The 10,853-nt window shown below is 40.5% G+C and overlaps 1 long non-coding RNA gene across 1 annotated transcript; it reads left to right on the forward strand.

The window, feature by feature from the left end:
- The first annotated feature begins 1,972 nt into the window (after positions 1-1,972).
- LOC129045499 (uncharacterized) lies at positions 1,973-6,587 on the forward strand. Its single transcript, XR_008505305.2, has 3 exons — positions 1,973-2,077; positions 4,276-4,351; positions 6,337-6,587. It is a non-coding gene; the product is annotated as an uncharacterized LOC129045499 (long non-coding RNA).
- Positions 6,588-10,853: the final 4,266 nt, after the last annotated feature.

Below are 10,853 nucleotides of genomic sequence, written 5' to 3' on the forward strand. Positions count from 1 at the left end.
TTCTCTTATTCTTTCCTATGTGGATTGATGCCTTTCTTTAGTGGTATACTTATATTCTTTTCTCCTTATTGTTTGTGTATTTAATATAGGTTTTTTTGTGTGTGTGATTCTAAAGCTCAACATTTTACTCCAAAATTTTATATTTTTGATGTCAAATTTTACTTATACATCAATTATTATAATCATAGTTACTTTTACTACTTTTGTCTTTCAACATTCATAGTAGATTTATACATGATTAATCTTTACCATATATTCACCTCTCCAGTGAGATTGATTCTTCCATATGCTTTCTTGTTACCAGTTAATGCCCGTTCTTTTCAGCTTAAAAAAGTTGCTTTAACATTTCTTGTAAGGCCTTTTTTTTTTTTCTCTTGTGAGGCCATTTTAGTTGTCATGAATTCCTTCACTTTTGCTTGTCTGGAAAACTATCTCCCCTTTAATTCTGAATGATAGCTTTGTTGGGTAGAGTATTCTGGTTGGAAGTTTTGTTTTTTTTTTTTCTTCTTTCAGCACTTTAAATACATCATGCCAGTCCCTTTTGGCTTGCAAGATTTCTGCTGAAAAATCTGCTGATAATCTTATGGAGATTCCCCTGTATGTAACAAGCTGTTTTTCTGTCTCTCTCTCTGTCTCTGTTTCTCTCTCTCTTTAAAACTATGTTCCTTTCTCAATCTCTTCTTATAATCATACCAAAAATTCTCTAGATACAGTTAAGTCCTAGTAATCCGTATAACCAATGTAGAAGAATCATTCAGAACACCATGGCATAAGTTTTTTTTTTATTTGGAAGTTCTGAGTATAGAGGAGCTCAGAAGGAGTGTTCTGTCTCAGAAAAAGAGTGGAAATGCATAGTGCTTTAGCACAAGGTATCAGCTGAAATCAGCTACTATCAGGAATAGTCAGGCAAAAATGGTTCTCAGAAGAGGAAGGGATTACTCTTCTGGATTAATAGCCACTGGGATGGAGAGAAAGATCTAGGGGATGAGATCATGGGCAAGAGGGGATGAGAGGTACAGCTCTGGAGGCAAAGACATAAGAAAGATGCAGTGGAAAATTCTCATTCCTTCTGATGCCTTACACCTTGAAGTTTCTGTCTTTGCTTTCTAATTTCCTATGTATCTAGCCCAAATCCCTGAGCTTCTCATCTACTTCCCATATCCTAATTTCTGATCATGTATCATGCCTCATGCTTCAGCAAGTTGCTGCAACTGCCTAATATATATAAGTACTAATATCCCTTTTTATCCTAGTGTTAGACCCTTTACCCGTTGCCCCTATAATCTATCTTTGAAGAACAAATTTTATGATATTACCAAACACATTGCCTTATTTCTTAATTGGTCAATAGCCACAATGTTGAACTCTCCTAAGCTATATCCTACTAGTACAGATAACCCTGAGCTTTGTGTAACTAGTTGGATTGTATGCCTGCCCTCACTGTGGCAGAAAAAAACCTTTGCCTTAGTAAGTAGGTCTCCATTTGGCTTGCTTTTCTTCCCTACTGTTTCCATTATGCCAAGGTCATGGATTATTTCACACTGAGACATAATTCTTCCCAAGTCTCAAAGGAAAGATAGATAGGATTTTGAGAGATAAATAAGATATAAAAAAGAGAAGCTGATAGCAAAACACAAAGGGCAAAATGAATTCAAGAAACTCCAAGTTGCCCATTGTGACCATTATAACTAGAATGGTTCATGGAGAGCTTATTTAGCAAAGCAGACATGGATGCAATAGGAACTAAAGTGCTACCTTTGATTAGGTAAGGAGCCTATGCTCACCCCCGATTGACATTCTCTTCTTGCAACTTAGGAATCTTTTCAGTTACAACTGGGCATGTAGCCACCAACCTAGACTCCCTTACAGCTCGTGACTACACTCAGGCCAAACGTGTTATATCTGTAATCAGTGGGGAAAATTCCTTACAAAGAAAGTTGTTTGTCCTTTATCTTTCCTTTTCGTGCTGACAGAAATTGGTGAGCATCGGATCTACTGCCTCGGACCCCAAGGTGGATGGAATTCATGTTGAGAATATCACAATTACACTATCAGTCCTGGATCTTTGAGCTTTTATGTAAGAAAGCAATAAACTTTTATCATATCTAAGCCTCTGTGTAAAAAGAACCCTATTAATAAAGAGCCTTTGAAGTAAATTTTAAGGAAAAGTTAAGATTGCAATGCCAAAAATAATAACACCAATCAAGTAACAACTATCATGAAGCATGTTCAAGCCCAAACCAACACCGATGCCAGGATGAGTCTCATACTTTCTCCTGCTTCAGTACTTTTTCTGGCCAATATCATATTAACATAAATACATCCAGCAGAGACACCTCTTCCTCTTTTTCCCTGAGCTTGATTGGTGGTATCTTTTAGAAAACTAACTGGCTTCAGAACATAATATTTCCTTTTGGTGTCAGCATTCAGCAGCAGGGCAAGCAGACACCCATTTTTTTGATGTGATATTCGGCTCCACGTGAAATACCTCTTTACGTTACCACCAGAGTAGCTCTTAGCCCTTCCCCTAGGCATTTAAATTAAAACATTGGTAATGTTCATATGATCCCTAAAAGAGAGAGAAGACCAGAGTCTTCTAATATAACACTCCACCCAGGCAGATTGCTTCATTAGAAGTTGTCACTTAGAAAATGTCAGAAAAGTGGATACCAAGAAATTCAATTTTCCTAGGAGTTTTAGTAGATGAGGCCTTCTTTCCAGGAAAGGAGGTTGTGTGAAGAGTGCTCTCAGTTCTTGGTCAAAGGCTAGCACTTACAATGGGCAAGGCTCTACGCAAGGGGTAATGTTACCAGGATCGGAAGAGGGGCCTTTACCCAGATAGCACGCATATGGGAGGGGGCTCCACCTGCTCCGCCAATTCCTGGCAGCAGCTCCTGGTGAAAAGTAGTATGTTTGGAGGCCACCATTTACCCAGGAGTGGTGCTGAAACGAGGTGGTGAAGAAATGAGTGATGGAGGGAGAGCTGGAGAGGCCAGGGAGACATTGTGGGCGCTGTTCTCTGTGAATCCATTAGCTCCCCACAAAGCCCGCGCGTTCTGACGACCTTCAAAGCAATTTCTCTGAGTTTCAGTGAACACGGGTATCTAAACAAGGTGTTTTCTAAGCTCAGCTTCAGACAAGCTGCTCCTGCTGCCAGTCTTCAGAGCCCTAGGATTAAGTCTGGGCAATAAGTGCAGCCCCCACAGTGCTGGTCAGGCCACTGCAGATATTGTGAGATGCTCCTTGGAGGTGCCCTGCCTCCCTTCGGGGCAGGGCGAGGTCTGTCCAGGGTCAGCTGACTGCCCAGTGGGGTGGCAGGTCTAAGGAAGTTAGAGGTAAGAGGGTGGATCCAAGCTGGAGTCCTTGAGCGGGAACTGGAGATACAGACACCTGATCCCCAGCTCGACATTCTCGCCTCCGTATACCTCCATGCCTTCATCCAGTAGGCCGATCTCCTGGAAGTACTGCCGGTCCACAATAAAGCAGCTGATGAGGGCAGGGCTCCTGATTGGGGCGGTGGAGTTTTCCAGCTTCCACCAGGCCTTGGGGGGTGGTTTAGGTAGTGGCACCACAGCTCCCAGTCAAAGCCCTGGGGGGCCAGTGGGTACTCTTCTATCTCAAAGTTGTCATATTTGATATTGTCAAAGGATGGTGAGATGATCCATCTCCGGTTTTCCTTTATGCGGGTGAGCACAGATTCAGCCCAGCCCACAGATGAGAACCCTGATCTAGCAAGGTTGAGGGACTTGCCCAAGGTCACAGTAAGTGGTAGAGCTGATGTTCAGCCTCAGTGAGACTGACTCACTAGCCCCAAGTTTAACATACTCACCACACTGCCTCAACATATTATGGCTCATATGAGGAGCTGTGAACAACCTATCGTTGCCTCTCAGGATGGCAGGGCATTGGACATTAATTCTCCATCTGCAAACAGGTGATTTTATATAGCAGAGCAATATGCAGTTTTAGTGGGAGTGCTGCTATTCCTAACCCTGGAAAAGCAATGATCAGAAGGAAATACACGTGTAATATAGCCAAAGTTTGATAGATGTTTCTGAGATTAAAAATTATATGCAGTATCTAAAAATATCTGAGCCTGACCTATCATTTCATTAGTTATAAACCAGGTTGGTATTTCTTAATACAAATCATGCCAAATCCAGTTTGAGGATCATTTCCCTACCCTTTGAAAATACGTTCTTTTAAAGTTTTTAAATAGATATTTCCTACACCTCCTCTAAATATATTATATCACTTTTATTTTTTCCCATTTAGAGATCATTTGAATTTGAAGTATAAAGAAAACCTGGAATGACCTGAGCCCAGGAACAAGTACAGCCTCCTTTGGCAAGTGAGTAGCCTCTGTAATGAGCTGCTTCTTTTCCCAGTTAATAGAAAGGTCATGAACCAGAATCCGGTTCCAGAGGGAGGGCCGCGTGACTGTCAGATAAGAGGAGGAGTTGCTTTGCAGAGCACGCCAGTGACTCAGCTCTGTGAAATTCACCAACAGCCGTCCCCTAGATAAACACAAGTGGCAGAAGGAGAAATTTGTTAAGTCTCTTAATGGAGAAGGAGGAATCTGAGTACTGATTCCTGCCGATCTAGATAAGAATGGGTTGAAGTCTTTGGTTTTTTATGATACGGAGATTAGTACAATTGATGGTCCAGGAGATTTCTGTGAGATAACAAAATTCTTTGGCTTCGCAGGTGCTTCTCAATGTGATTTCTCTCGTCTGAGCTATAGAAATTGGGTTGCACTTTCTTCATGAAACTAAGCACATAATGCCATACTGAGCCTCAAAATATAGTTGTCTGTGTCAATAATTTTTATGTTTTCTATTGAATTCAGTTTCTCAAAGCTTTCGGTGTCATATTTATATTTGTATATCCTTGAGATCAGTGTTTTGCACATAGATGTACATATACTTATTGAATAATGAGGCGGAAGGATTATTCTCTTTCTTTTAGGTATTCTGAAGAAGTTTCCCTTTAGTTGTCAGTGTTATTCTCTTGTTCCCTGACCATAGACTGCCTAGAGAAATTGATTGTATTTGATCATTTATGACATAAAAAACAACAAGATCTATGGTTCACCTTAAAATTTCCACATATCAGGACACTCATAAACTATGAAATGAAGGTTACATTAATAAGCGTAACTTAATGGTAACTGTATATTATATTTAAAACCCCATTTGGATTTCTGTGATATGAGCTTCAGAGCATTGATCCTCGAGTATACCTCTCTAAACATATAAACTCTCTGCTTCCATTAGAAATATATTTATGTCCTGGTTTATGTTCCACAGTACAAGAAGATACTAGTTACCATCTAGATTTATCTTTATGTTATTCGGGGAAATTTATAAAAGCAGATCTAGCTTGAATGCAAGATATACTACTAAGAATTATTTTAGTTTTGGTTAGTAGATTGCATAAATATTAAAATCATAACTCTTACTGCAGAATAAAATATAAAATATTTACCCATCTACTCACTTAAGTGTTTCCTACCTGCTCAACATGGGGTAGGGGCAGAAGTGTGGAGATCATGGACTGTGGGGACGGGGACACAGACATGAATGAGGTGCTCTATATCATCTTAAGGAATTTACAAAAAGATGAACATTATCCACTGCACATATATCCCTGTCACTTAAATCCTTAAGTTATGTAATCATTCTCTAATGATTTAAGCTCTGATTTACTGGTAAAAGAAAGTTCTTTCATCTATTATTATAACTTACCTTCTAAGTAATGTTGACCTAAAACTTGTGTTTGTTATTCTCTAAGGCTTAAGTTCCTTTATTATGTCCAATCTTCCATTTCTAAGCTTGTGTCTAAGTAAGGAAAATGCTTTAGGAACCAAATGCTGCTTTTACTTCAAGGAACCTTTAAGAGATCAAAAATATAAGGCAAAATAGTTCACAGAGAAGTACTAATTAGTGCTAACTCACTTTTATTGCCTCCTCTTCAAAGCTATTTAAAAGAGCCATCAACTAAATCTGTGAGCATCCCCACTTACAAGTAATGGAGGTGGCGGGCTCTCTGCTGCCCCCAAAGGCTGTAACAGGCCTGATGTGTTTGCATGGGGAGCATGTGAGCCTTTTAGTAGGCGGGAAACACATTATAGCTCCGTAGTGTTATCATAGGCTGCTTCTAAAATGGTTCCCAGTCTCCTAGAACTCACACACTCTTGGGAAATCCCCTCCTCTAGTGGCTTCCTTCTAGAAAAGAGAACACAGTACAAGTCATGTCATTTCCAAGATTGGGTTATAAAAATGGCGGTGGTACTCCTTCTCTTGATTTCTCACTTGCATACTCCGATGAATCCAGGTGCCAGATTCGGGTTATCCTATGAAGAGGCCCAAATAATAAGGAACTGAGGGAACCCTCAAGCCCTCAGTCAGTGTGTCATCCTGTAGGGAACTGAGTCCTACCCACAACCGGGTGTGTGAGCCTGGGAGCAGATCCTGTCGCAGCTGAACCTTGAGATGACTGCCACCTTGGACAACATCATGGCTGCTGCCTGTCAGAGGACCAAGCTCAGCTGCACCAGATCCCTCACTCAGAGGAACTGTGAGCCAGTAAATGTAAGTTATTTTAAACTACTGCATTTCACGGCAATTTATTACACGGCGAGAGATGACCAATTCAAATTCCTATTTCCTAGGGTTGAAAGTAAAGATTTTAGCTGTGAAATACGATGATGGAGGGAAATGGAAAAGACAAAGACACTTAGGATGGCTGAATCGAAGGAGCACAGATTAGACTCATGACCATAGGCACTTTTTTTCTCAGTCAAGATTTTAAGAGTCAGGTGAAATAAATGAGTACAACAAAACTAAGAGCTTTGTAACAGTTCAGTCAGAACAACTCTCAAGACACAGTTAAGCATAGTGTTCCCACTTTTTAAATTTATCCTTTTCTTTTTTATTTACCCTTAAATATTGTGCATCAACGTATGTATGAACATGATCAATTCCAATGGCAATTACAGTTAACTTTTAAGATACTCAAATGATTCATCAAATTAGAAACATGCGGATACATACACATATGTTATCTTGGTGACTCCCTAGGTAGGTGAACCATGGAAAATTATTTACCCCACCCTAACTCTGTTTCTGTATGTCCAAATGTTCTAGCTACCACCTAGGACTGTGGAAATGAGAAAACAGATGCAAACCACCCAATACGGTACTTGCCATGTGGAAATTGGCTCCTATCTGTATGGTCTAATTTCCCTCTTACATCATATAGATAGAGTATGAGTCTCATTCACTGATTATGGCCACTCAGCGTTTAACTTGAATAATGAATGTCCAAGTGTTCACAGGAGTTTTGAGAAAGGCTGTGAGGAGGCTGGTGTATCTGAGCATTAAGGCTTTACCGTTTCTATTTTGTCGAGACAGATTTTCTAATCACAGACAGAAGGTTCCTTATTTGCTTCCAAGTGTGGAATTTGGAGTTCACATTTCAGAAAAGAAATCCATTTTAACACCCACTCTTCAACACATATATAGATCTAAGTCTGTGACATGCTGTCTTAGCTGAGCTTGAATTTCCTGTTTGGGGCTGCCTGAAACAGGATTGCTACTTGCAAATAACCACAGAGCCTCTTTCTTTCTCTCTTTCTTTCCTTCTTTTCTTTCTTTCCGTTTTCTCTCTTTCTTCCTCTCTGTGTCCTCCCCTTCTTCCTTCTCTCTCCTTCCCCATTTATTCCTCTCTTTCTCCTTTCTTCTCTCCTTCCTGCCTTCCTTCTCTCCCTCTTTTCCCCCATTCCCATGTCTGAGATAGCAGCTGATCAAGTATTTTTACTTTTTCCCACATGGATTGGATTTTTTTTTCTCATCTGGCATCTAAATTAATCTTTCAGAATAATCATGTTGTGTTTGAAGAAGCCAACTGCCAGCAATTCAAGTAAGAGAGGACAAAGTCATTAGCTAATGAAAAATACATCTTCCTGAAAAATGGCCATCCTAGGATTACTAATTAGCCAGTACCTATAATATGTAACAGCTGAAAAGCAATGAAAACCAACAGTGTAATTTAAGTAGAAAGGGAATTTATTAGAAGGATGTGAAGGCACTCAAGACTGAAGAGAGAACTGGGGCACTTGGGTGGCTCAGTTCGTTGAGCGTCTGCCTTCGGCTCAGGTCAAGATCCCGGGGTCCTGGGATCCAGCCCCACATCGGGCTCCCTGCTCCACAGGAAGCCTGCTTCTCCCTCTCCCACTCCCCCTGCTTGTGTTCCCTCTCTCGCTGTGTCTCTCTCTGTCAAATGAATTAATAAAATCTTAAAAAAAAAGAAAAGAAAAAGACTGAAGGAAGAACTGAAAACCAAGCTTGAAAGAACTTTTCACCTAGAGGGGCTGGGTCTCCATAGTAAAGACCACCAGGCAGTCTTCTTCAGGGACCATTGCTGAAATGAATGAATAAATAAATGAACACAGCTGTAGTTTTTTGTTTTCCTCTCCATTTGTGACATTCAAATTTCTTTTTTTTTTTAAAGATTTTATTTATTTATTTGAGAGAGAGAATGAGAGACAGAGAGCATGAGAGGGAGGAGGGTCAGAGGGAGAAGCAGACTCCCTGCCGAGCAGGGAGCCCGATGCGGGACTCGATCCCGGGACTCTGGGATCATGACCTGAGCCGAAGGCAGTCGCTTAACCGACTGAGCCACCCAGGCGCCCGACATTCAAATTTCTTAAATTTCAAAGTTCTGAGAGGGAGTTTGATTAGGAGAGCATAGGTCTGCTGGGCAAACCTCTGTTTTTATCAGAGAAGCAAAAAAATAAATCATTGTGAAAGAGACTCCTGGTACCTTGTAAGCTTCTGAGAAGTTGGGCTGAGCATTCTACCTTAATTGACTTGCCTTCCGAGGCTGCACATGCTTTGGAAGACATAATTTCTCAAGAAAATCTCAGGCACTAGTGGGAAGTGGAAATGGATGCTGGGCAGCTTAAAATGACAAATATCAACCACATGTAATTTTTATGCATTGATTTGACAGAAAGAAACCCATTTGGGCTATATGTGAGATCCAGGCTCTGACCTTCTGGGCTGTCATCCTCAGGCCAGGTGAAAAGAAGTATTTCATCATCTCGCAGAACACAGGCTCTAGAGTCGGACTGAATGGACTCAAATCCCAGCTCTGTAACTTCATAATGAGAACACTGTGACAAATTGCCTGTCCTTGCTTATATCTCCATTTCCTTATCTGTAAAAGGAAATAGTAAGCATACCTGCCTCAACGGGATGCTGTAATGATTACTTGTGGTCGTTATATGCACAGCGTTTAGTATACCCTCAATTACGTTCGTTGTAAAGTGACAGAGTGTAGGGTTAAACATGTGGAGTCATGAGACCCAGGAGGAAGTTCAGTTGTCTGCCTGGTGGTCATCCACTGGGTTGTAATTCGGTGAGCCAAACACACAAGTAATCAAACTGCAGATTGAGGCAGTTAACGAAGCTCAGGTGCCATCAATCATGGATGCCAGGGCCAACAGCTGTGAGCATGACACCAGGTGAAAATGAGAATCAGGACGCATAAAGTGAAGGACAAGGCAAACCAGTGGACCCCAAGGCCATGGCAGATAGGAACCGAGAGGTTTACAGAAACACTGAGGAAAGCAAGGCACATACAGCAGGTGCATGGAACCAGCATCAAGGAAACTTCTGAGCAGTTTTCCTATCACTGTCAAAAGCTTCTCATAATTGCACTATCTTTATGAGCATTATTTTATGAGCATTACTTTAAATTAGCTATCAGACATATTATCTCCGTTTTGTTTCGGTCTCTTGCTATGATTTTGTTCCACTGCACTATCAATGCTAACTAAACCTAGGTTTTAGGGAAGAGACAGTGGGCTGTGCTACCTGCAGAAAAGGGGACATGATTACATCTAGAAATAGGGATTGTGAGGATTAGAATAGAGGCAACAAATGATACCTTAGCATGTGGTATCCATACCTGCTGATTAAATAATAAAGATCCCAGTAATGAATAGTAGTAGTAGTAGTAGTAATGATAGGTAACATTTACCTAGCATTTGCTATGTGCCTAGCACTCTACAAAGGGCTTTACATGCATTATATCATGTAATTCTCCCAATAAATCTTTGAGATAATTGCTAGAAAATAAAATCCTGACAGGCACCGAATTTGTTGTCTTCACCACTCTGTGCAAAATATTTAGAAGAGGACCTGGTACTTAAGAGGTATTTCCGAAGTGTTGTATGGTCTCCAATTAAAGAACATGAGGTATCGATTGTCAAAATAACTTGCTCAAGTCACATAATGTCAAATTGTGGAGCTGGGATTCAAAGTCAGGGAGCTTGATTCCAGAGCCCACAATCAAATTCTACAGTTTTTACCCAACACCACCTTGTTTCCAAAGCATCACCCACAGCCAGTTTCCTACTGATTACCTCCTCCTTGCTGCACTTCCTTCTGTCCATCAGAGTGAAATAGAGTGTTAGGAAAAGGAAAAAAGAAATCATCAATAATAAGCTTGTTATAAAACAGGATAATGAAGACATAGTACTCGCAGCCCCAAATCAAAGTTTTTGGTATTATGCGAACATGGGCACTTGAACCAATTATATACAAGGCATTGAACTAATTGGATAATAAAAATATGATCAAGACAGGTCTCTAAACTTGAAGGATCCATGTTCTAGTGAGAAAGGGGTTTAAACACACAAATAAATAATCTAGTAAATGCAGAAATGGAGGTTTTGTTTTGTTTTGTTGTTGTTGTTTTTAAAGCCTAGCAGATTCCAACAGCAGTGAAATGCATTGTGTCTGAGCCTAGCAGGCATGCACAGAAGTAATGGGAGGGAGAAAAGA

Source organism: Mirounga angustirostris, unplaced genomic scaffold (assembly GCF_029215605.1).
Source record: "Mirounga angustirostris isolate CCGP_5_RB_7025 unplaced genomic scaffold, mMirAng1.0.hap1 SCAF_12, whole genome shotgun sequence".
In the NCBI taxonomy this organism is placed as follows: domain Eukaryota; kingdom Metazoa; phylum Chordata; class Mammalia; order Carnivora; family Phocidae; genus Mirounga; species Mirounga angustirostris.